The sequence below is a fragment of the Cuculus canorus genome, chromosome 1, assembly GCF_017976375.1.
Source record: "Cuculus canorus isolate bCucCan1 chromosome 1, bCucCan1.pri, whole genome shotgun sequence".
NCBI classification, from domain to species: Eukaryota; Metazoa; Chordata; class Aves; order Cuculiformes; family Cuculidae; genus Cuculus; species Cuculus canorus.
Genome location: NC_071401.1, coordinates 98,942,506 through 98,966,820, shown reverse-complemented (window position 1 = coordinate 98,966,820; position 24,315 = coordinate 98,942,506). Strand labels below are relative to the sequence as shown.

Here is a 24,315-nt window from a genome sequence, read left to right as displayed (position 1 = left end):
TAAAATCTACTAAGTGTCTTTATCAGGAATAGCCAGGTGTGAAGTTGATCGAGCACTGTAACTGAGATAAGTTGAAGTTAAAGCAGCAGCACATTAGGACCCTGACTAAACTCAACCCTTAGACATTCTAAGAGTTTTCTGAGCAACACGCAGAGTTTTGTAGAGGACCAATCAAACCTTCCACAATACTGAAGTCCATGTACACTGCTATTGTAAGCACTTAAATACTATTTTGCCTTAGGCCTTTCTTTGGCCCCAACAAACAGGACTAAATGGGACTTGCAGCCTCTTGCATTTGTTGCAATTCAATTCTGTTGACCGATGTTTTGACCACACGTATGTCCAAAAAACAGTTAACAGGAAACAAATAAACCTGGAATATGGAATCTGCTTGCCACTTAATATCACAATAGTATTAGAAACTGCAGAAATCGAGGATCCGTGTAGCTCAATAATCATGCAGCAGAACTCTATCTTTCTCAGAAACATTCATGAAAAGAAAATAAAACCCTAGAAATCACTCAGAAATCAAATTACTAGTTATCTCTGTGCAACTTGGAATCCAGCTAATTTACAATAACCAGACAGGGAACAATAGAAAGAAACTAGTTGGTTTTGGAGTGCTCTTTCCAACTTTGTTTCCCAAAAAAAAGAAGGAAGATACTGTTGACTGACTGGAACTGGTGAGCCAAGAGGATGTCCATAGATTTGTCCTCAAATGGACAATACCAGAAGGAAAGATGTTTCGAAAGTAAGCAAAGAGAGGGAGAGCATACTTAGATGAACTGACTTCAAGGTAAGGAAAAGCATTCTTACTCTGCATCCTCACAACGAGCATCAGATTTACAGCAAACTTGATAAAGTGCATTTAAGGCAATTAGCAGCGTCATTCTCTTTTCCAGGGCAAAGGTCTCATTACATGGCATTTACAGACATAGGCAATAAAAGGAAAGGAAGTGGTGCATAAACACAGTTCAAATGAACACATGCAGGCAGAAGAACTTTAGCCCTTGCCCTCATTAACATACCCAGTGCTGTACACACCCTCAGGCACATGGTAGAAAAGAAATGTCTGCCCAGATTCTTCAGTTCACAATGCTATTGCACCTGGTCCTATACACATCCATACCATACAAAGCTATAGAGAGAAATAGCTCATATTTATATCACACTTCCTTCCTAAGCCTACATCCTCTGCATTTTTACTTTCTGCAATTCAACATGCTTTCCAGTAGTTAATCCTATCACAAAAACAGAAGCTGTTGTCCTTCATGGTATGCTTTTCTAAAATACCATAAATATTTTCTGTTAAAGCAGGCCTGGATTCTCAACTGCTCTAAGCTTTAGTATATATGACAAGCATCACATTACTGTATACTTTTACATCCATCACAAGCAGCTGTCAATACGGTTTGAACTGTACCATTCATGTACTGTTAGAGAACTTTGAATAGAATACTGGAAAAAATATATTTTACAAACATGAGGATGAATATAAGTGTGATCAAGAATACAATAATGATGAGATTATATTAGTAGATGCTTTTCCCTTTCTTTTTTTAAAAAAAAAGAAACTTTGAGAAACACTTTCCTAACATCATGTTGATAAAAGTACTCTTCTGGTTACATAAGCTATCAAAAGTTGAAAAATATAATGAGAAATAAATAGAAAGTGGTCGAATCTTCATCAAAAGGTTAAGACATTTGAGCAAGCTCTATTGTAATATTTTCCTTGAAGAGATAGGATACAAATACATTAGCTGTAAAGTTGATTCAAGTTGTTTCTCTGTTCTTAGCTCAATACAATAGCATTTTATACATTAAATGGGCCAAAATTTGTTGGCTAACATTAAACATTGAAGACTATTTTTCCATTAAAGTTCAGAATAAAAAAGAAAATCTGATGATCTAAGTTCAAAAATTATTATTTTCTAGAAGTATAGACTTTGAATTCTCCTGGTAAATTAATAGTAAAACATTTTTAATTTAAGGATTCTCAACTCTACTTAGCCTTGATTCATCTGCCTGCATGTTAATACACCTAACTTTTTGCACAGTAGTGCCTTCAGGGAAACAAAAAATAATATAAGTGAGTAAAATTAGGCATACTTTTCAGAATATCACCAAAGCATAACAGTACAATTAAAAATAGACATGGCACAGGCACTAGCCATGAAGGTGCCATGAAGAGCCCTTTCATAGCCATCATTCAACACTGTAAGAAACATTTTTCCTGTCCCTTCAAATGAACTTGGAAGCTAAAGGTTTCCAGCTCATAACTGATCGTTTCCATTGTTAAAATCTGAACAACCTATTTTCATTTGGTCCACACTGATAAGTACATTTCAACTTGACGATCAAGAACTGTTTTAGTTCAGCTAACACTTTTTCTTGAATGGAAAATATTCTTATACATATAATACTGATTTCAACTCAGGAAAACTTAGCTAAAATTTTGTCTCAGAAATTGTTTTAGTGAAGAAATCTTTGATTTCATGAAACTGTAGGAGCTCACTGTAGGACGCGTGTAGAATCCTTAGTCATTATAATATAACTCTGGCTCTTGTCATTTCAATAACAGTAACATTTTAAGTTTTGGTACATAATCACACCATGGAACAGATAGCTGTCAGAGCTGTAAATTTGATAGCAAGCTGCTTGGGAGCACAACTGCAATCAAGCACCACTCCCCTGTGTCATACAGCCTGCCCTCACTGATGCAGATGGATCACAGTGTGGTCAGGGAAGTTACACCTGATTACTCCAGCCATGAACTGAGGATTGTGAATACAGAGCAAGTAAATTCTTGTCACTGTTTTTTTCCCCCCATTTCACAGCAGACTTTTTTTCTGTTCTAGAAAGGAACTAAGCTTAACAAGGAACCATAGAAATGATCTAGGTCTAGCACCCCTGCTGTGGGCAGGGGCACTTTCCACTATATCAGGTTGCTCAAAGCCTCATCCAACTTGGCCTTGAACATCTCAAGGGATGGGGCATCCACAACTTCTCTGAGCAACCTCTTCCAGCACTTCAGCACCCCCACAGTAAAAATTTCTTCCTAATATCTAATCTAACTCTACCTTCTTTTAGTTTAAAACTGTTATCCCTCAGCCTGTCGCAGCACTTCCAGGTAAAGAGTCCCTCCCATGTTTCCTGTAGGTCCCCTTCAATTACTAGAAGGCTGCTATGAGCTCTCCATTAAGACTTCTCTTTATTAGGCTGAACAAACCTAACTTTCTTGGCCTGTCCTCATACGGGAGGTGCTGCAACACTCTGGCCATACTTGTGGATCTCCTCCGGAACTCAGTTTATCAGATCCATGTCCTTTCTGTGCTGAGGACTCCAGAATTGAACACAATACTCCAGGTGAGGTCTCATAAGAGTGAAGTAGAGTGGGAGAGCACTCTTCATTAGGGCCCTACTGAAGCAGGGCTCCACGTGCTTATTAAGCTATTGTGGATCAGTTCTGCATAAGCTTCTACCACAAGGCCCAACACTGCGTAGAGGCAACAGAATCTGAATAAAGGCGAAAAATAAAGCATATGTGCATACTGATTGCTCATAGATGTCAATACATTTGAAGAAAGTTACATGCATAACATATACTCAAAATGGGTCATAAATTATAATGACAGTGATCTCATACTGTATAACGTCTTCCAAAGATGTTTAACTGATTTTTTAATTATATCTAGCTATTATTTTAAATAAAACAAAAAGAGCTACTGAAGTAAGAAATATCTTTTTACTGGCTGGATATCCAACACTTTCACACGTTAGGAAGGCTGGAACCTCTCAGCTTGATGTATATGTGTACACACATACATGCATATATACATACATATATAAATGAGACATATCAGATCTGATTGTACCTAATTATTTACAGTGTTCCTCCAAATGAAAATTCCTTTTAAACATCAAAAACAGGCACTAATACAATTTTCAAACAGCTTTATATACTTTTCTAGTATGAAACACGGGTTCCATTCAAAGGCAAGAGCTCCCTCTAGATAACAGCTTGGGGAATTTTTCTGCATTTTAAGTAAACTTTGACAAAAACTGAATAAAATCAGTTGATGTGTGAAGTGACAGCAGAGTTGTCACTCTTCTGAGCAACCTTGGAATCTGTCTCTGGGACTTATGTTTTGAAAGAATTAATGGTTTGGGGGGGAAAAAAAAATATCGGCATCTTTGATATTTTGAAGTGATTTTTTATTATATTGCATTCACTTATATGGGTTGTCTCTCAAAACTTATACCAATAACTCAGGAGCTCCTGGCTCATTTTCACTCAGATTTCAGCAAAGAATCAGACATGATCTGGTCCATTCCTAGGACTTTTCTATCTCTGCTTAACATTGAAATGCTCAGGCTGGAAAACAGCAGTCTTTTTGAGAGCGACATGTGCTGTATTTCAAGAAACTTAGGCACCAAAAGAAATTAGGCGATTACAAGAACAGTTGCAGAATATGGCCTGCAAATGAAAATTGAAGAAATTGGCACGTTTTTGTCTAAAGACACAGAGAATGAGAAGGAAAAAGACACCATTTTTTCAAAGAATGCAGTGAGGAACAAGATGACAATTTGTTATCTGTATCATAGGATTCTGGGGCAAAATATCAAGCTTACATTACCTTGGGCAGCAGCTTCAGAGCAACCTTAATTTGTGTAATCCAAATTTAAGGACTTCCAACTATGTTAGCAGTTGCTTAGATAAAACTGCTTCTGCTTTAGTGAAAGGGAATGCTTTGCACAAGAGTTTTTGATGTCACATCCTTCAAGACTCTACTATATTCTATGCCACACACATATGTTGTTGTCTGCATTTCTGTTCACAGCTCAAATCAATTTACTTCTTTACAACAACGTGACAGTCTTTTTGAGAATAAGCTAATAATTCACTACAACTTTTAGATTATTTTGGCAGAAATACTACTTTGCCGCAATTTGCCGCAAAAACATCAGGCAACTCAATCAGCAATTATACTTGTCTTGTTGTTTTTCAGTACTTTCACTATTCTCTACTTTTCACGAAAAAGGATTGGAGATGTCAGCCTCCACGCCTGTAAATTCTCAAGAGAAAGACTATAAGGCTCAATAAATTTTCAATTAGCAGATTTATCTAAGTCCTCCCTTATCAGTTCCTTCCCTATTTGATACTGAAAGCTTGCTCTTTACCAAGTAAAGTTATAAGCTGCCTGACTGTGATTTTAGGAGGTTTTTTTTCTGAAGATGTGAAATAAAGTGTCAAGCAATTTAGGTGCTTAGGACTTTCATTTGCAGTCAGTATCAAGCTACTGTTTTTTGGGAGGGAGTTGTGGACCATGTTTCTTATGATTATTATTTGTCCAGAAGTAATATTTTTTACATGGGATATTGATTATTATTTGCATTTTGGTTTGCACTACTGGGAAAATTCCAGGGAACACTTCAGTGATGACATATTTTACCAGTAAAGAGCAGTTTCCAGAACCCAGAGAAGAAATATTAATATCATATTACATGATGGTTTGAAGGAATTTTAGACAAACAAGAAGTATTCATCGCCAATATTTTCACATAGTGATTTGCACATCTGCATTAATGCTGAGTGAATCTGAGTGAATCAAAGAAAATTATTTCTGCAGTGAAATTAGTTTGTTTCTGACTGCTGAAAAGATTCAGCTTTTTTCAATTATGCTGCTCATAAACCATGTATCTATTAATTTGACTTAATAATGTGTATTGCAATCATAACACTAGTACTGATCATCTTCTTTATAGAGTACACTACAGAGGGTGTAGTGCATTTCTTTCTATTAAAAATAGACTCTATGATAAAGCTGAGATTTGTGTTCATTTGTAGGAATAAAAATCCACTTTATCTGAATGTTTTCTATGTATTGAAATTAAAATGCTTTAATAATGCTGCCCAAAACTTTGCCTACTACAGCAATGACCATCAACATTTTTCCACATTTATAACTTTAGTTTAAAACAGAATGTGTCTGGGAACTACCCCTCAAATTTAGCTATAGAGAACAAGTTATAACCCTAGAGGGTATTTTTGACCGGCTTTATGACCCTTGGTAGACCCTAGCTTGAGAAACAGTTCACTGGGAATATCCACCGAAAGCACTTAAATGAGGAAGCAAAAATATAATGTTCAAATGAATATTCATATAAGTTTTGAGATGTTTTTCCAGCTTAAATGCATAGACCTAGTCACCACTGTCTTACACATAGGCAAACTGAACATATGAACGAAGTCCTTTAGCTGGTAAGAAAACCTTTATTTGTTTAGCCAATAGAAAGCACTGGCAAAACACCCCAAGCACAAGCATGTCGTTCTGTTTAACAGACAGCAGGAGTGTACTGACATGCAAGCCAGCAGTTACAATACAACATATTGACATGTCTGCCAAAGAATGATGTCAGTTCCAGGCTGTGGTGTTTGGTACATATCAAAATACCCTCACTACTAGAAACAGAAACAGGTATGTGTGAGCTGTATATGAATTTTCAAACTTAATAAGGCCACACACCTTGAAAATGGATCATTTAATGGTCAGCATCAGAGCACACATTTATTTGCAGTAAGATTCTTTTTTAAATGCTAAAAATAAGTTAGAATGTGGCTTTCTTATTTACTCTTGCACACCTTTAAAAGATTAATAAGCATTTAGTTTTCCATTCTGTTAAAAAAAAAAAAAAAAGTCCTAATTCTTTAAGAGCCTGATACAATTTATATAGAATAGGGAATACTTTTAACAATCTAATTTTACTAATAGGACACATCTTTCTTGTAATGTACTGAGTTTAGAGGTTGGGGGAATTCCTTCTGTATCAATAACACGAGAAGCTTAAAAGGTTTAAAAATATGAGGAAGCATCAGGACTTTTTTTTTTTTGTCTTTTTTTGAGGACCCACAAGTAATTACACTAATTCAAATTAGGAATTTAAAAATTATGTGGGTACTTTACCCAAGCATTTGTTCTTTCCTAAGTTTTCTGAGTAAGGCTGTGTCTTACTATTCATGTCTTATGGCTTCTGAATGGATATCAGAGCTCAATACCAAGAGATTTCCCAAATATTGTTTTGATACTATAGGCCCAAACAAAAGACCACTTTAATTTTGGGAAACTTTTTTACGTATTTAAGGGGATTTTTAACCAGGCCTGAAAAGCGTACCCAAGCAGTCTTTTTACAAGTAATTTCAGTTGCTTTGAAACTAAATTCACACTATTGTGATTGAGAGATAACAGAACAGGGAGGTAGAAATCAGCTCATACAAGAGACAATGGGCTGTAGGTATAAGACAAACAATAATCCAAAATGCAGCCACGTAGTGGAAAGTCTTAATTGATTCTGAATAACTTCCTTTTCCTCCCACACATCTAGAAGCTGAGAAAACATGGAAGGAAATATGAGAAAATTTGCATTCATTTCTCTTGAGCACAGAGCCAAGCCCTGGGAATTGGCTTTGCCTGTCTGCCTCTTGTCTCCCTCCTCCCAGTGGAAAAAAATGCTGTGGCCATCTCCTCTGGAAAACTGGTGAGCATGAATCATTGTGTTGATGAATAATTCCCTTATTAAAACATTTCTAAATTGTTGCCGGCTTTGTGATTCTTTTACCGTCATGCCTCCAGCAATTCCTGTACCTGTGAGAAAGAAAGAAACAACTGCGTTAGATGTGCAGGTGGTTTATACAGGGTCAGTACTTCAGCTGGGAAAATAGGGCAGTCCGTTTCTGAATGGTTTATGCAGTAACTTCCTGCCCCAGCTGAATATCTCTACAATAAAGAGCAATCTCCTCCAAGAAAAGGAAGCCATTATCCCCTAGTACGGGACCAGCTTTCATAGAAGTTTAAAGTACAAATTGATGCCAGAATAGGCTCTATCTTCCTTCTCCTATTGTCCCAGTTGTGTTCACACTACCCGCTGAAACATTGCCCTTAACAGTGCAGTCACCTCCAGGTTGTGTTGTAAGTCACATGAAGTAAAAATATGAGTTTTGAACACGATATTTTGATTCAAATTGTAAAAATTGAACTGATACTTGTTATAAACTCTCAGCTAAGCATCTTTTTCCTTAAAGATTTAGTAGGCAATTACATTGTTGAGCTAAGTACGGAAATACCCACAACAGTGGTTGCAGCTGTGCAAGCCCATCTGAATCTGGTTCACCACATAGAAATCTGCTGACTTTCTTATTGATGAGCTTCATTCACATGCTTCAAGGCAAAAACGAGTAAACAATGACCTTTGGGTGAACAGTCACCTAGTCATGAGCATAGCCATGATGTCCTTTCCGCATGATCCTTCAAGAGAATAAGAAGGCTGGCTTCAGACAAACTAGAAAAGGGGAAATAAGTGAAAACACTAGAGACTTTTGATCAGCTCCTGAGAAAATGGTTGAGCAGCTTGACGCCTGGGTTTGTGTTTGAGATGTGCAGTAATATAGCTCATTGGGACATGCTAGAATGGATAACACCTCACCCCTGTACCTGGGAAGACCATGGAACAGATCCTCGTAGGAGCTATGCTAAAGCACATGGAGGACAGGTAGGTGATTAGTGGCAGCCAGCATGGCTTCACCAAGAGCAAGTCCTGCCTGACCAGTCTAGTGGCTTTCTATGATGTGGTAACCACCGGAGTGGACAAGAGAAGAGCTATAGGTGGAATCTATCTGGACTTCTGTAAACCTTTGACATGATCCCCAACAACATCCTTCTCTCTAAATTGGAGAGATATGGATTTGTTGGGTGGACTGTTTGGTGAATAAGGAATTGATTGTATGGTCTTATTCAGAGAGTGGTGGTAAACAGCTCGATGTCCAGATGAAGATCTGTGGCTAGTGGTGTTCCTTAGGGTTACATACTGTGACCAGTGTTGTTTAATATCTTCATCAATGATGTGGACAGCAAGATTTAGTGCACCCTCAGCAAGTTTGCAGATGACACAAGGCTGAGTGGTGCAGTTGCCACACCAGAAGGATGGGATGTTGTCCAGAGAAACCTGCACAAGCTGAAGAAGTGGGCCTGCACATATCTCATGAGGTTCAATAAAGCCAAGTGCAAGGTCTTACACCTCGGCTGGGGTGGTCTGAGGTTTCAATACAGGATGGGGGACAATGTGATTGAGAGCAGCCCTGAGGAGAAGGACTTGGGAGTGCAGATTGATAAGAAGATTGACATGAGCCAGCAAGGTGCACTTGCAGTCCAGAAGCCCAACCATATCCTTGGCTGCATCAAAAGAAGTGTAGCCAGCAGATCATGGTATATTACGTTGAGGTTTTAGTAGCTACCTAAGAATTTTTTTTCATTTTACAGTTCCATGTTTAGTTCAAATATCCCTACAACTGTAAATCCAGCACTATTATCTTCACATAACAGAGGAAAAATTAGTAATCTAATCGTCAGGCTATCAGAAAGCATTTCAGCACTGAAATAGCCTTGTAAATTGAATAGACTTGCCAAGACTATAGAGGAGGGAAACAAATGGAGAAGGTTATTGAGTGTTGATCTGCTGAATCCTTTACTGGCACCATTGTAAATGGGCCAATTTTCTTTCCCTTCAGTAGAATATCCTACATGCTGCATAGAAGTTTGTAATACGCAGAGACTCTGAGGTATCTTTAAAAAAAAATGAAGTAAGAAAATTCTAGCAGAAAGTATCAAGTTGTGCTTTTGAAAAACCTGTTTAATTATATTGAAGTAGAATAAGTATTAGAACATAGACTATTTAGACCACTGTCCTAAGAATGGCAGTAAATATATTTGTTTTATTACAGCTGAGGCAAATAAAAATAACTGAAGAAATATTTCTTTCATCTGTTGACATGCAATTACTTACTATGCACAGCTTGTCAGGAGATGACAGTTGAAATATTATTGCAGCACATACAGATGTCCTACTTTCATAGAATGGAAAGGGAAAAAAAAAGCAAGTTTAACAATGTATAATATCTCTCAGATTATCTCAGTTCCACAAAAGACAAAAGTTAATGATGGACAGCTATAAAAACACACAAGAGACTATTCAGCATTCCCAAACTTTCAGACAATGATAATTCATAGTGAATTAGAGAGACCCTATCAAATATGAGAGTTTTTTCCTTAACTGAATCCTGGGTTTAGACATTTGCATATTTCTAAGGAAATCTTGCAGCATCAAAACTGTTACACCAAGATCAGGGTGCATTGAGAACCCAGTGCTGCTGAGCGAAGGGCCCAGTGCGGGCAAACTGCCTGCTTTATACTAAGGATGACGTTTACAGTATGGAATACTGTATTTAACCAGTTTGAATCAACTGCTTTAGCTATGTACCCTCCCAGTTTCTTTTGCACACCTGCACCTGCAGAATAAGGGAAGCTAAAAATGTCGTTGATCCCCTAGCAACAGCTATAAACATCAGTTTATTTTCTGTCTTCTTCTCATACTAAATTTAAAAAACAGCAGCTGCTGAGAAGATAATCAACTCTATCCCAGCAAAGTATAAATATTACCTGGTAGCTACTAAAATCAGTATATGTTATCACTGTCTTACACTAAATCCAAAGCACTGTACCAGCTACTAAGAAGAAAATTAGCACGATCCCAGCTGAAACCCAGCCAGATATCAACTGCATTTACATAGGGAACTGTATAAATGCACACTTTTATGCAATACCTGTTTCTAGGAGTGGGCTTGCAGAACAGCAACCTAGCTTCACTCAGCTTTAGGATCACCTAAAATACTGTATTTTAAGTTTGGTTGTTTCTTTAGCAAGTTAGAAATGTTAGGGAATCTGTCCTTTGTACAAGAATGTACAGGACATTCTTGTACAAGCTGGCACATCTCAGGGTTCAGTGTTTAGCATCCTAATTCCTCATATAACAGGGAAAATGTCTAGTTAAATTCCTGTAGAGAGTACAATTTCATGGTAAAATGACAGAATACCCTTGTTGAAAACTGCATAACAACAGATATATAGCAGGCATATTGAGCTTTAATAAGGTAATAGACTGATCTGCCTAATTTACCAGGCACATGGGATTTCAATCCAAACAGCAAAAGCAACTTAAACAATTCTTAAATCTCTTCAAAAGGCTGAAAAATATTAATTCAAAGTGAAGGATTAATAATGCCACTTAACACTTTGTCTGATCAAAAGGAATTTGATCCGTGCTAGACGGTTCAACAGACAGAGATATGCAATGCAGATCACTCCCTTCATGGCAAGACTAACATTAACAGCAAGGAGACCTAATGCGTAAACTCAAACACACAAGTCATTTGTTTCCTAAAACAATGCAAAAAGAAAAGTCCTGCCTAAGCATATAGCACAGTATATAGTTTTATGAATGAGACAAAGTGGTTTCTATAGACATATAGGGTAGAGAAGAAGGGAGAGGAAGATATTTTTCTTAATTTCCTCTCTCAAGTTCCCTTGCAGGTTTTATTAGTGCTACTCTTTCCAGTCTCAGAATATATGTGCTCTGAGAGTCCCTCTCTCCTTCCTCACCAATGCAGAAGTAAAATATGCATTTAAATTGAGAATAAAATTCCTGTGGATTTCAGAGGAGGCTGAATGAATAACATCATGCTCGTGAATAACATCATGACTATCACATCTTGATTACTGCTTTATTAGGTGAGAATCTCACAGTTATAGTTAAATGGTTTATTGTTTGATTAATCATCTAACATTCCTGTCAGATGATCTGTCCAATTTTCTATTAGAGTGTATTGTATTTCAGTATCTAAGCCTATTTTATCCAAGCATCTGCTCAAAATTTAATCATATAATTTGTGGAATTTTACTTCATATTATTCAAAGCTGAGTTTTCCTAATACTTCTGGTGTTCTTGTGCCTCACTTCACAAGTGTAACAGCCTGTGAGTCTGCTGGTGGATTATTAATTTTGCTATTTCTGGGGGTAGTGTTTTTTTAGGATGAATGACTTATCTAGATCAATATTTAAAACAATATCAGCTTTTTTTTTGTTATATTCCAACCAATTCTGCAATATTTAGCCAGTTAGTTTTAATAGCTCATTCTTAATTGCATTTTTCATTATTCCTGCTGTCTTCCTAGTATAATATCATTTATGTTAAGAAATATTTACTAAAAATATTATTGTTAAGTAACTTGCGAACATAAAGTATTTGTTGTCCATTTCAGTTGAATTTAAAAAATTAGGGCTTGTATAAAATGGCCAATTGTATACTATCAGGCAAATCCAGGAACTTCTTCCAAGAACTCTATGGACAAATAGATTTATAAGGTGAAAACTGTGAAGTACAATGCACCTATTACAGCCAAAAATTCTGTCTCAAACCAGATGCAGGAACCATATTCATAAGACAATAATCTTTTTATTGTCATAGTTAAGACTTTTGTCTCCCCAATTTACAGTCAAGAGCTAGTCTGCTGGGCTACAGAACTGCAACATTCTGTTTTGGTCCCCTTCCACTGGTGTTTGATTTTCGATGTCCTTATGGTCATTTCACCGGTATTATATCCAACTGTTTAGACTATTATTTTGATTTCTGCTATTGCTGTGACTTCTTAGTCCTGGCTGCAAGCAATTAAGTGAGAAAATGCAGAGGTGGCATCTTTTGATGTTTCTTGTATTGTTGAATAGACTTCCTGTGGACAAGACAAAGACTTAGAAGATGCTAGCAGCAATTGTGTGGGGTTTTTTTAAGAAAATGCTGTGTTAGTATTGCTGTCTTAAAGAATTACCCTATTGTCATCTGTAAAAATTTTCACCTTTTTATATCTAGACTTCTTTACTTATGTAACATAATACACTTGCAAGACTGTACTTTTAGTATGCAGGAATTCTGATTGAATATTAACTCTAATTTATTTCCTTTTATTTCAAACTTCCACTTAAGTTCAAGGTCTCGACTGTAGATATTTATTATTTCCAGTCTGCTATTTTTATGGCTAAACTGATCTCCCCATTGATCCCCCTCAATGGACAACTATATAACTATAAAATCAAAAGACTAAATTTGAAGACTGACTGGCAATTGAATGGGATAGTTGAACACTGAAATAATTTCTTAACTGATTTGTAGTGTCTTGAAATGTGCAGATCACAAAATCAAAACCTGATATTTTCACTCATAGCTTTACATTCATATTATTAGGCATTCATATTACATGTCCTTGCAGGCATGACAACTCTTATTGAAGTCTACAAGACACAGCTGTTCTGAAACATCAGGGCACTAGCTCAGGAACACGCTATTAAAAGTCTTAACCTAGATTTAATGTAGACAACTCAGTTTTGTCTTATGCTTATCATCCATTTTCTTCTGAGTTGATATTGAATAGGTACTAGTAAATATATTAGCCTCTGTTGAAGGTTTTTCAGTTTTTCTTCCCTTGTTTCACAGAATTGTGGAAAGGTGGAGGTTGACAGGCACCTCTGGATACCATCTTGTCCCTCCTCAAACAGAGTCAGCCAGAACAGGTTGCCCAGGGCTCTGTCCAGTTTGATTTTTAATATCTCTGAATGCAGACTCCACCACCTCTCAGGGCAACCTCTGCCAGTATTTGTCCACAGTCATAATTTGTTCGTGTTCAGAGGGAATTTCATGCACTTTTATTAATATCTGTTTCTTCTTGTCCTGTCTCTGGCGCTATTGAGAAATCTGACTCGCTCATCTTCACATGCATAATATCCCCCAGAGATTTCTTTGCTACAGGCGGACTGCTTGCAGCTCTCACAGCTTCTCCTCTTAAGAAAGATGCACCACTCCCTTAATCATCTTCATGGCTCTTTGCTAGGCTCAGTCCATTAAGTCCATGTCCTGAGGAGCCCAGAACTGAACCCAGCACTCCAGGTGAGTCACACTATATAGGCTGTAGTGTACCAAATGCTCTTCACTGGGAGAAACATAATTCTTTGAACCATGAAAATAATTCTGTTGGCAGAAGTTCCTTTTTCTGATAAGGTTATTGCTATATTTCATACAACTGTTAAATCAAGGGTCTTGAGTGGATCACTGATGCTTAATGGGACAATGACAAAAAGAATCTTAATTTAGAACTTAATGCATTCTTATTCCTGTCTTTGTCAGGATCCTGTTGTTCAGTACTGAACTTGCTAGTGTACGGAAAAATATGCTTTTATCTATGGAAAAATAGGGTGTAGTCTGGAGAAGCTGAATAATCGACTGATGATCAGTCTCGGCTAAAGTAATGAATATTTATTATATTTCTTTAATAAGTGTGTTTAAAGAATCTCCTTTGCTTTTGAAGATTTATATCTAAAAAGAACTCAACTGCTTTCACTTCTATTATTAATGACAGACAACAACTGAAATATTTTTTAGTTCTTCCCAGGGTTTTACTCTGTTCTGAAATTATGGGCACCCTATTCATAAACTTCCAAAAAAAATCCCCTTTTCTCAGTGGAATTTTCCACATGAATAAAATAAATGCTGGTGAATCAGAGTTCTTCTCATCAGCCTGTAAAGTTTCTGATATACTCAGTCTGTACAGGAAGTATTTTAATTATATAGATGCTGTAGTTTGTCATACCTTTGCAGAATTCGTTGTTGCACTTAAGTGCTTTTACTTCTTCATATACAGAGTTTTTAACTTATTTTCTACAGAGAGAAAAACATTCCATATTCACATCAAGGCTAGATAATTGGAAGCTTTTGACTAAGAATCTCAAAAATGAACTCTATAGGACATTAGGACTGGTTTTGACAGTGTGTGTCTCTCCTATGTCATTTTAAAATTCCTACCTATGTATATAGTTCCCTCACAGTCTGTTTTCTAAATCAAGGACTAAAACTTCCATATTCTCCTCTCTCTTAGGAACAAGTTCAGTAAAGAAAATCATCTTTCCAAAACATAAATACAGGAGCAAAAGAAGAAAGATCTCTGCTGATCGAACATTTCCACAATTTTATCCTTTTAGTTACTGGCAAAGAAAAGGTGTTACATAACGATGTGTTTCAGTACTTCAGCTTCTTCAGGAGTTATGCTTTGAAAAGTTTCCAGAAAACCAGTCAGAGCAACACTAGGATACAGGTAGGCCTCACATGCTCTCAGAGTAAGTGTACATAGTTTTATTATTTCTTTCAAATTAAACATTTATAAACTTCAGAAAAGCTGTTTGAATTCATCATCATAAATAACTGTTCCTTGGGAATCTGCATGGCTGCAGAACTTGATACTATTTAGTATTAATGCAGGAAGCTCTGTTTCAATTTTTACTTAGGGTTTGTTCTGTTTTGCTTTTACACTAAAAAGATACGAGTCTCCTTATTTTAAGCACTATAGCTCTTTTTCAAAGAGGTCTTTTAACATCTACTTTGTTTTAAGTAGGTACTTACAGGCTTTCTTAAATAAGATACTTTCCTAAATGATTAAATATATGCCAAAATAAGGTTAGTCATTTGTAACCTAGAATAATGTATTTGGTTTAATTTTTCAGTAGAGTGCATGCAAAGAATAGGACACCTATTTTTTTGGCACATGAAGACCAAGTCATGTTCCACAGCTAAACACCTGAGGATAGAGTTGCTTTGTTTTTTCCATCAGGCACTTTTCCCAAGGGATTTTTCTGGACGTTCCTCATCTCCTGCTTTGTTGCCCCAGCAGAACTACAGTCAAAACTTCCTATCGACTGATGGGCTTGTTTCTGCAAATATGCATTCTCTCATGCCACTGTGAATCCCAAGCCATGTTAGTCTCGGGTTTTAAATGCATATCTGAAACTGTAAGTATGAAGCGAGGAGAGGATGATGAGAGAGCTAACTTTTGATAAAGGGGAATGGTGATTGTTGCTGTCAGTCTTCTCAAGCTAGTTTTTCCAGGTTCCAACACGGAATACTGAGTGCCTGCCAGGGCTGATCAGACCCTATTAGGCTGACACTGGATATCTCTGCAATTCTTTGCTAGTTAGACTTCTTACTATTTAAAGCTCTTTAACGATTTCAGAGCAGGAATGGAACAGTATGAAGAATTCAATCTCCATATATCTTTTACCTCTTACTTTACAGTCATGGAAATTTTGGCTCTACCAGCCTGGGAGGAAGGAGTATGTGTTCAGACTCCTGGTACTCCCTAAGAAGAAATATGACTGACTCATCAAGATGCTTATGTGGCAAAGATCATAGCTGTTTCCCTAAGAAAGCCATAAAATGCAGTTACTCTCTGACAGTAAGACTAAACATGTATGCGGGAGTTAGAAGATGGACTTACTGCCCATGAGTGACACAGCTTACATGGATAATCCGCATAAAAAAATACCTTGAAGGTACCACAGTCTCTGCCTCTGTGTTGCTCCTAGAGTTGACAGGCACCAATTCTTTCCAATTTCCCAGGCCTGTGTTCAGCTTACAGCATGTTAGAATAAAAGGTGCCTGTGTAGTGGCTGAAGGAATTCATAACTTGGGAAGATGTAAGAACAAAGCAGGGGAAGGGAAATTGTTGTATGGAAACCACCTCTGAAAGGTCAGGATGCCATCAAGGTAGTACTCACAATCCTAAAGCACTTTCCTTTCTGCAGCACTGTGCTACTGCACTTTGCTGTTGTGTCTGCTGGAGAAGAAAGACAAAGAACTAAGTGCCTGTGGAGTGATGCACAGTACAGCAGAGAAAAGTAGAAGCAGGCAGGTGCTGTGGATTGCAACAATAGGAAACTATTTAAAACTTATCTTAATTGGGAAACTAAGCAACTGCAAGAACTCTGGAGAAATTCTGATTACCTTGTTGCTTGAAATTTATTCTTTGGTGTTTTTTCCAGGTAGTTTATGCTAGAGACAAGAACATGCGCTGACAATTAGGTTCCTTTCCCGACACTGGTATGGATACAGTTTTCCTCAATTCATAACAGTTAATACAGCTGTTCATGTAGCTTCACTTTACACTCATTAAACACTGGAAACTTCTTCAGCCTTCTCACAGTTTAGCTAGTGCACTATTTATCTTGTTAACGATGAATTATAAATGTATCTGAATAATGGAAACCTTTTTTTTTTTTTTTGAGCAATCAGATTGACTAAATCTTCCTCTAGAAGCTCTCAAGAAGGAACTGTATATTATCTCTTTGTACATTTGTTACTTGTTTCCCCAAGACCCTTAGGATTTAAGCATAAAATTCAATAACTAGGTGCATGCCAAAGAACCTTCTTAGTTACCACATCTCCCTACAAAACACATCCCTATAATTGTGATGCCAGTGCTTCACATAGGCAATGTGCAGCTTCCCCTTGCATACTTTATGGAATGTTTTGCGGAAGGTAAAGCACGTCTGAAGGTGCTCCAAGATCCTATATATCCACAGATTGCTTAGACCTGCAAATTAGGAATATGTAATCATAATAAGCTACCTAGAGATCCAGTCACCTTGAATCAATTCAGTCCACGTCAAGATAAAACAAAAATAAAATTCATTTGTGTTCAGAAAATATCTACATATATTTACAATATAATAGCCAAGTGAAAAGAGTAAGAGAAAAACAGGCTTAACTGACTTGTATTTCTAGTTGTTTTGGAAATGTGCCTTGTCCTCCTCGTTTGACATCTTGAAAAAATAGATATCAAACATTCAGTTTTCATACATATCTTCCTTTTCAGATTGTACTTACTAAAGGAACCATCAAGCACCTCTCGTCTAGATGGAGTGTATTCATGCTTTTTATTTATATCTCTCCGGAGGATTCAGACAGAGTTTAAATTTTCCTCTGGAAACCATTTTGTTTCCTTAAACACAAGCCAAATTGTTTTCTTGATTACAATAAGCCTTGCTCCATTTCCTCAAGTATACAAAATATCACTCTGTGAGATCAAGCGCCACCTCCTGTACTCACCTAGTCAATTAGTAGTTTTGTAAGGCTAAGACTATTCTTTCCTCACTGCATTTAAATGACCCCAAAATGAGGGTTACCACATTTCACTGTGAAGTGCTTTTTGCAATGGTCATTATATTCTATATTCATCTGAATATTAATAAATGTATTTTTGCAGTATTTAAGAAGGATTCCTCTGAGGGCCTGTGACTAACTGGCAAGATAGAAAGGCATTCATGTGTCTAAGGAAATGAAACAAAGTTTATTCTAATCAATAGTTTTAAGGGAACTGTCTTTTTTAATTTTGCATCTGCTTTAGGTGTAGTGGGAGAAATCCTTCACATTCAAGATGAGGAAAAGAAATACATAGGCAATATTTGCCTGTCGAAAAAAGTAATGTTTACTCTCAGAATGCATTTCAATACTCCATTCTCATTGAAGAATAACTGTCAAAGTTGCTTCTAGACTCCATGTTCAGTGTGTTACATATTCAAAAAACACCTTCGTGCTCCTTCTCATACTACCCCTCCTGTTTGGAAAGCATTTTCTTCAAACTTTGACAAAGTTACCCAAGTATTCCTAAGAAGTTCATGCAGAATCCAATGCATACAAAAATTTAACCCTATCTTGGTTGTCAGTGCACCAAGAACACTGCTGATCATTAGCCTTCTTCTGCATCCTTATCTTACTGTATCTGTCTATAGCAATTTGTGTAACTGATTTGAAGACTTTCATGGGACACATTTTTTTTCATTTGGGATTTATTTTCTCTATTTTTCCCCCTAATTATATGCATTAGGGTTAGGGTTAGGGTTAGGAATTATGATTTGGGTTAGCACTTAGGATTAGGGTTTAGGGTTAAGGGTTAGGTTTAGGGTTAAAGTTTAGGTTTAGGGTTAGCTTTAGGGGTTAGGGTTAAAGTTTAGGGTTAGGGTTAGGGGTTATGTTTAGGGTTACAACGGAGAATCACTCAAGTTATGTTGGACAAAAAAAAAACCAAAAAACCTTGTGCATGGCCCAGACTTGATTATTTAAGCACCCTTACATAATGTATAGTTGTAGTCTAGAGGAAAATAGTGAGGTGGAAAGAGGCTGCTAGAAGAGTTGTTCTAGATTTCTGAAGGTTTTTTTTTCATTTTTTATCTCTGTGCAAGTAGGGTACAGAATGTGGAAGTGCTGAGGATGGGTGATGAGTCTTTTGGCTCTCACTCTATTCCCCTGTTCCTCTCCTTCCTTAATTCCAGTTTGATGGAGTAACTGGAAACATGCAAAGCAAACTGTTTCAGTCAACAGCTTCACAGCTGTCTGCAGAGCACGAGAGACAACTGCTGCCATAAGTCTCCAGCAGGATGCCCAATGTCCAGCACCACAATCTGGGCCAAATGCTATATTTGCAGTTTGGATCTGGTTTTCCTGAACTGTTTCAAGACTTTATTTTTCTGGAATAGCAAAAAAAAAGATTATTCGTATTGCCAATAGTCAGCATTGGAAAGAATTAAAAGGCAATTAAAAATACTGTGATGAAAGAGAAATCAACAACTGTATTCTGGGAAATGGCTAATCAACACACACCCCAGAAAAAGGAAAAAAATAAAAAGAAATAAAAATGAGAACTTGGAATTCTGTCAGTCTCTTATCTTTGAGAAAATAAAAATGTGGACATTGTCAAGGCATTATAAAGTTAAGACTATCTGGAAGCATTATAGTCTACATTGGCCTATGTTATTTTGTCAAATGCTTTTTTCCTTCCAGAACAAATGAGAACTCCTTCCCATTCTCAGCCTGTGGGTTTGGACTAACCCCCTCCAAAGGAAATGCTCAGCTTGTGTTACTTCTTTGAAATCCTAATGGGAGGAGGGAATCTGTTTCTCAATTCTGCTGCATTAATGAGCTGAAGATTTCCAGGCAAAAGTCATTCTGATATCAAGTGTAAATTAAAGTCTCAAGCCAGCACTGGTTTATACTTGTATCCTGTTTACACATTGCAACTTCAGGAAGAGAGGAGAAGCTGGAAAACAGCCCACTAAAATTTTGTCTTGTTCCTATCACTGCGGGACTCTCCCTCTGTCATCTTTCTGTTCAGGACTGAGAGTGAATTTAGCTCAGGTTTCTCTTTCGAGTTCAGTGATGAATACTTTTCTTCCAAGAACTATTTCAAAATTGTAAATGGCCCCTTTCAGAGAGAAGATCCGATAAACAAATGCCAGTGCCACAGAAAATCAGCTCTAAGGCTACTTTTACCTAGAAAAAAATGCTCTTTCCCAGCTACTAGGAATCTTGTTGGAAATTTTCTGAAGTTCCAGGCAGAATGAGTGTCTTTCAACATTTGTCTTAAAGTACTAATTTTTTGTTACAGTCAGGGAGAAGACACACCAAAAACAAGTGAACAGAGGGGAGAACATGGACTATTTTTGCAAATACATGGTGAGAGGAAGGAAAAAAAGTAGCATTTCACAAAGATAATTCCAAGTAATTTAAATCTCCTGAAATAGCTTAGCATTTCAAGAGGCAAAATGCCATACATCTGACTCTTTGATCATCAACAGTGTTCATTGCTTCATTAAAGTAGAGGTCACTATATCTCAAGAAGTTATTAACGCTGGCAGTAAAAAAAAAAAAAGTATACAGAAATTTTATCTGCAACACAGTGAAATTTTCTTCTAGCACATATAGAGTTTCAGAGTTATTTTTTAAGCCACAGAAGTGAAGTAGCAGTTTGCTTCTGCATAGATCCCCAAATGAATCATTCACATTACCCACTTCTGCAAACATCTGTATTTATTAACTGGGAAGTGATTTTCTGAGGAATGATTGATTGGTTATATACCATTTGAAAATCCAAACTCATGGAATTCAGTCAAAAATTGGATATAGTTCTGTTTCGAATAAATGTATTTCAGACATGCCACAGTTGCTCCCCACTGGTCATCCAAAGACTAACTCTCCATTGTAATCACTGTTGCACTACAGTGACATTTACAAACTGAAGCAATGAGTTCCACTCATTGTTCTAATGTTATTAAAAATATTGCGACATTAATACTTTTACATGTGTTTTATCTGAGGTAAGTAATTCCATTAGATATAACTTTTTAAATAGTATCTCATAAACATACATGTGATAGCTCATTCACACTCAAATACCCCGCATTGTATCAGTTATTTTCTGGTAAGGATTTGTGACTTTTTGCATGGAGAAGAAGACTTCCTTTGGTAGCATCTTCAGCCTGACTGTTTGCTGATCTCTCAGTGAGCTACATGTGCTCTAGTACTTAATCTCGGCATTTAGTGGCATTAATAAATTTATTATTATCTATTGCTTTATTTAGGCATCAAACATAGATTTTTTTTGTCTGCGTTCTCTTAATCTTCATTTCCCATTCTCTGCTACTCCTTTGAATTTATATTCCTAACTTCACAATACAGGCAACTGAAATTAATGGACACTCCTTTTCAGCTTCCTTTCCAAACTTAGAACAATTTCTTTTACGTGTCTCTTTCCAATATCTCAAGCAAAAATAGTCTTTGGAGGAGGGCCAGGATTTCTACAAGGACAAAAGCCAGAAGAGGACTCTGGCATAGCTTTTAGTAAAAGCCCACCTGTAACGTTCTGAAACGTTCCGATTGTCGTATTGTTACCCTCATATATTAAAAATTTCTCTCCAAACGGGTAATTAAGAACATGAGAATCGAATTGAAGGAGCACAATATTTTATTGCATTTTTTCAACCAGAGGGGAGTTTGGAATTGGCATACTGTTTAAGAATGAGTAAAGTACAAAATGCACTTTGTGAATATGAGAACTGTCAAGGAAGGCCAAAAAGCAATAGGGGAATAATAATGTTCACATTGATGCCAATACAACCAGAAGGGCAATACGTTACACATTGCAAGTTGCAATGTAATCAGGAATACTATGTAAAGACACAGTTTGTAAATTTAAATACATATATGTCTCATTGATAACTTTCCCACTTACAGCATTTCATTTCGTTTATTTCTTTCCAACATAAAATGACAGGAGACTGAACATTCTCTTATCAGAAAGATCTTTGGAAGTCCAAATAAGCAGACATTAGTTGGGATGAGTGCTCCATATGAGCTTTTTGAAGGTAGTATGCCTAGTATCAACTGCCATACATCTCTGGTTTCAGAGATGAAGATTTCTGCATTGTACCCACAAAGCAAGCTGACGGCTTGCCTGGACAGGTAAAGAACATAAGAAATAATGCACATACATACACAGAATAAGTCAATGTCAGAACCAATATTTCCACTGAAAAGGAATTGAAACACTAGTAATAATGTAATAATATAAAGGTTCACCAAATTATAGCTATATTTCTGTGTTACTACACAGACAACGGGTAATGTTCCTAAAGACTTTTTTTTTAATCTTCATTTTCATAGTCATAGTTTAGCCACTGCTTCCACACACAAAATTCTTTCACGTTTTCAAAAAATGGTGTGTTTAATTTAATTAATTTACATGCCCATGGTCTCCAAATACACAATAGCAAAAGTCATGGCTTTGATTCTAGTTACAGACACAGGATATAATTCGTCTAGACAATCAAGTAATGTACCTCTAAAGTGTGAGGTTTACACATAAGATTGCATCTCTGAAATGGAAACTGTTTCAAGAATATTGGCCAGAGAAGAAAAAAACTTAGATTCCTTTACACTGTCCTATTTATTTTACTCACTTACACTTCTGTTGGAAACCTTATAACTATGATATTTGCTTTTTATTGGATATGCCAGTTTTTCCTGTAGGACATGTAATGATCAGATGCCACCTCCTTTCCTCTAGTGTTCTGGAAAACATGCATAATTTTAATTGAAATTGTGTATTTGATGTTCATGACGAAATTAAATTATATCAGCACAGATCACAGAAATGAAAAGTAATTATGCAATCCAAAGCTTTACATCCAATCCCATGCTAATTATTTACTTTCAGATCTGCGTTCATATGAAATACCAAACAACTATTTTTCTATTTTTTCATTTATCTCTACATAATTTCAATAATGAATATGCACTGATACACTGAATATTAGCCTGAGAGATGCCAGAAATCTCACAAAAATATTAAGTTCTGGAAACTCAGGATTTTTCTCCATTTGTACTGCCTCCTCCTCATTTATTCTTTTTAAAATCTTCGCCCAGTCCCTGTTGGATGACTGCATTGGATGCAGTTACTAATGCATCCAGTGTCTCCCTTTTTTGCACAAGGTGAGACAGGAATTTTTGTGATGTGGCTAGTAAGGCAACTCCCAATATGTTGTCATCTATAATCTTTTCCTTTTCTCTTAGCAGTTCACCCAAATCTTTCTTAGGCTTACTGAGTGGTTAGTCTCTGCCCTTATCTCCATCCAAATCCTTAGTGAGAGCAGTTTGCCCAGCACCACCAGAGCAGTTTGCCCAGCACCACCAGCCCACCCAGACCCCCCAAAGACAGTGGGGCTACTGGGTCACATGGAAAACTTACTGTTCCAAACAGCACAGTTGATTCCTAAAGGAAGAAAATACACCAAAAGGATCAGAACACAGAAAGCAAAGATGCTGGAACCCCCTTAAAACTTTATATTCCTTGAATATCCTTTCCTTTACTCTTCTCTGTTAGGGAAAGAGTAGATGGGTAGGCTTGGCAAAGTGTATATGCAAACGGTGTGAATAAATGGTGCCTTCATCGATCCTGTGTGCAGGATTAACCAGTTTGGAGAGGTCTATATGGCTACAAGAATTTTTAGTGGTTTTTCTCTGTAGAGCTTATTAATATTGGTATAATAATAAACCTACTCAGAATGCAAAGACCTCTTAATGGCACCAAAGAAATCTGAAAGATCTATCACAAGATATGTATTTCAAATACCTCTAGATGTAAGGACAGTCAGTGCAGACAGGAAGGCATATGTGATGAAGGAGATCTGCAGCTGCCCAAACCTCTGTGCTGTGGACTTCATGGTGCCCAAGGAGCAAGGCTGCCTTTCTTTCTTCACAGGAGAAAAGGAGGACACCTGTCTTTCAAACACACATCTTGCCAATAGATAGGGGAAAAAAAGAAGAGCAAGTTTAAAGCAGGAATGCTGAAGAGGGGCCGTTTGAGAGAAAGGGACACACAGGGAGAGCAAGTGAGAAGCAGCCAGGCAGAGAACGTGCAAATGCCTGTGGGTGTCCTAGCAGCAGACAGAGAAAAAACAAGGCACTTTGCAGAGAAAGCCAAGTACAAGATCTGCCAAAGATACTGGGATAGTTGTCCAGCCTGCAGAGCAGTCAGTCTAAGTGTTCGTTTCATTTGACAAGGCAAAAAAAAAAATCAGAGTTAACTACTTTCAGACTGAAAGGTTTCGCATTATTAATAATTTAAGTACTATCTCTCCAAAGACACTGAACTTTGATATCACCAGAAGGGGTAGTGGTCCTGCTTTTTGGATACCCATGTAGAGACTAAACAACTGATTTTCCGCAATCTCTGTACCTCTTAATATAAGATCACACGTATCCAGTGAAGATGGTACT

General features: G+C 37.0%; 1 long non-coding RNA gene across 1 annotated transcript; it reads right to left on the bottom strand.

The window, feature by feature from the left end:
• Positions 1 to 6,816: 6,816 nt before the first annotated feature.
• On the bottom strand, positions 6,817 to 23,932 carry LOC128854388 (uncharacterized). Its single transcript, XR_008453448.1, has 3 exons — positions 23,669 to 23,932; positions 9,838 to 9,895; positions 6,817 to 7,643 (listed from the first exon to the last, which is right to left on the bottom strand). It is a non-coding gene; the product is annotated as an uncharacterized LOC128854388 (long non-coding RNA).
• Between the last annotated feature and the right edge of the window lie 383 nt (positions 23,933 to 24,315).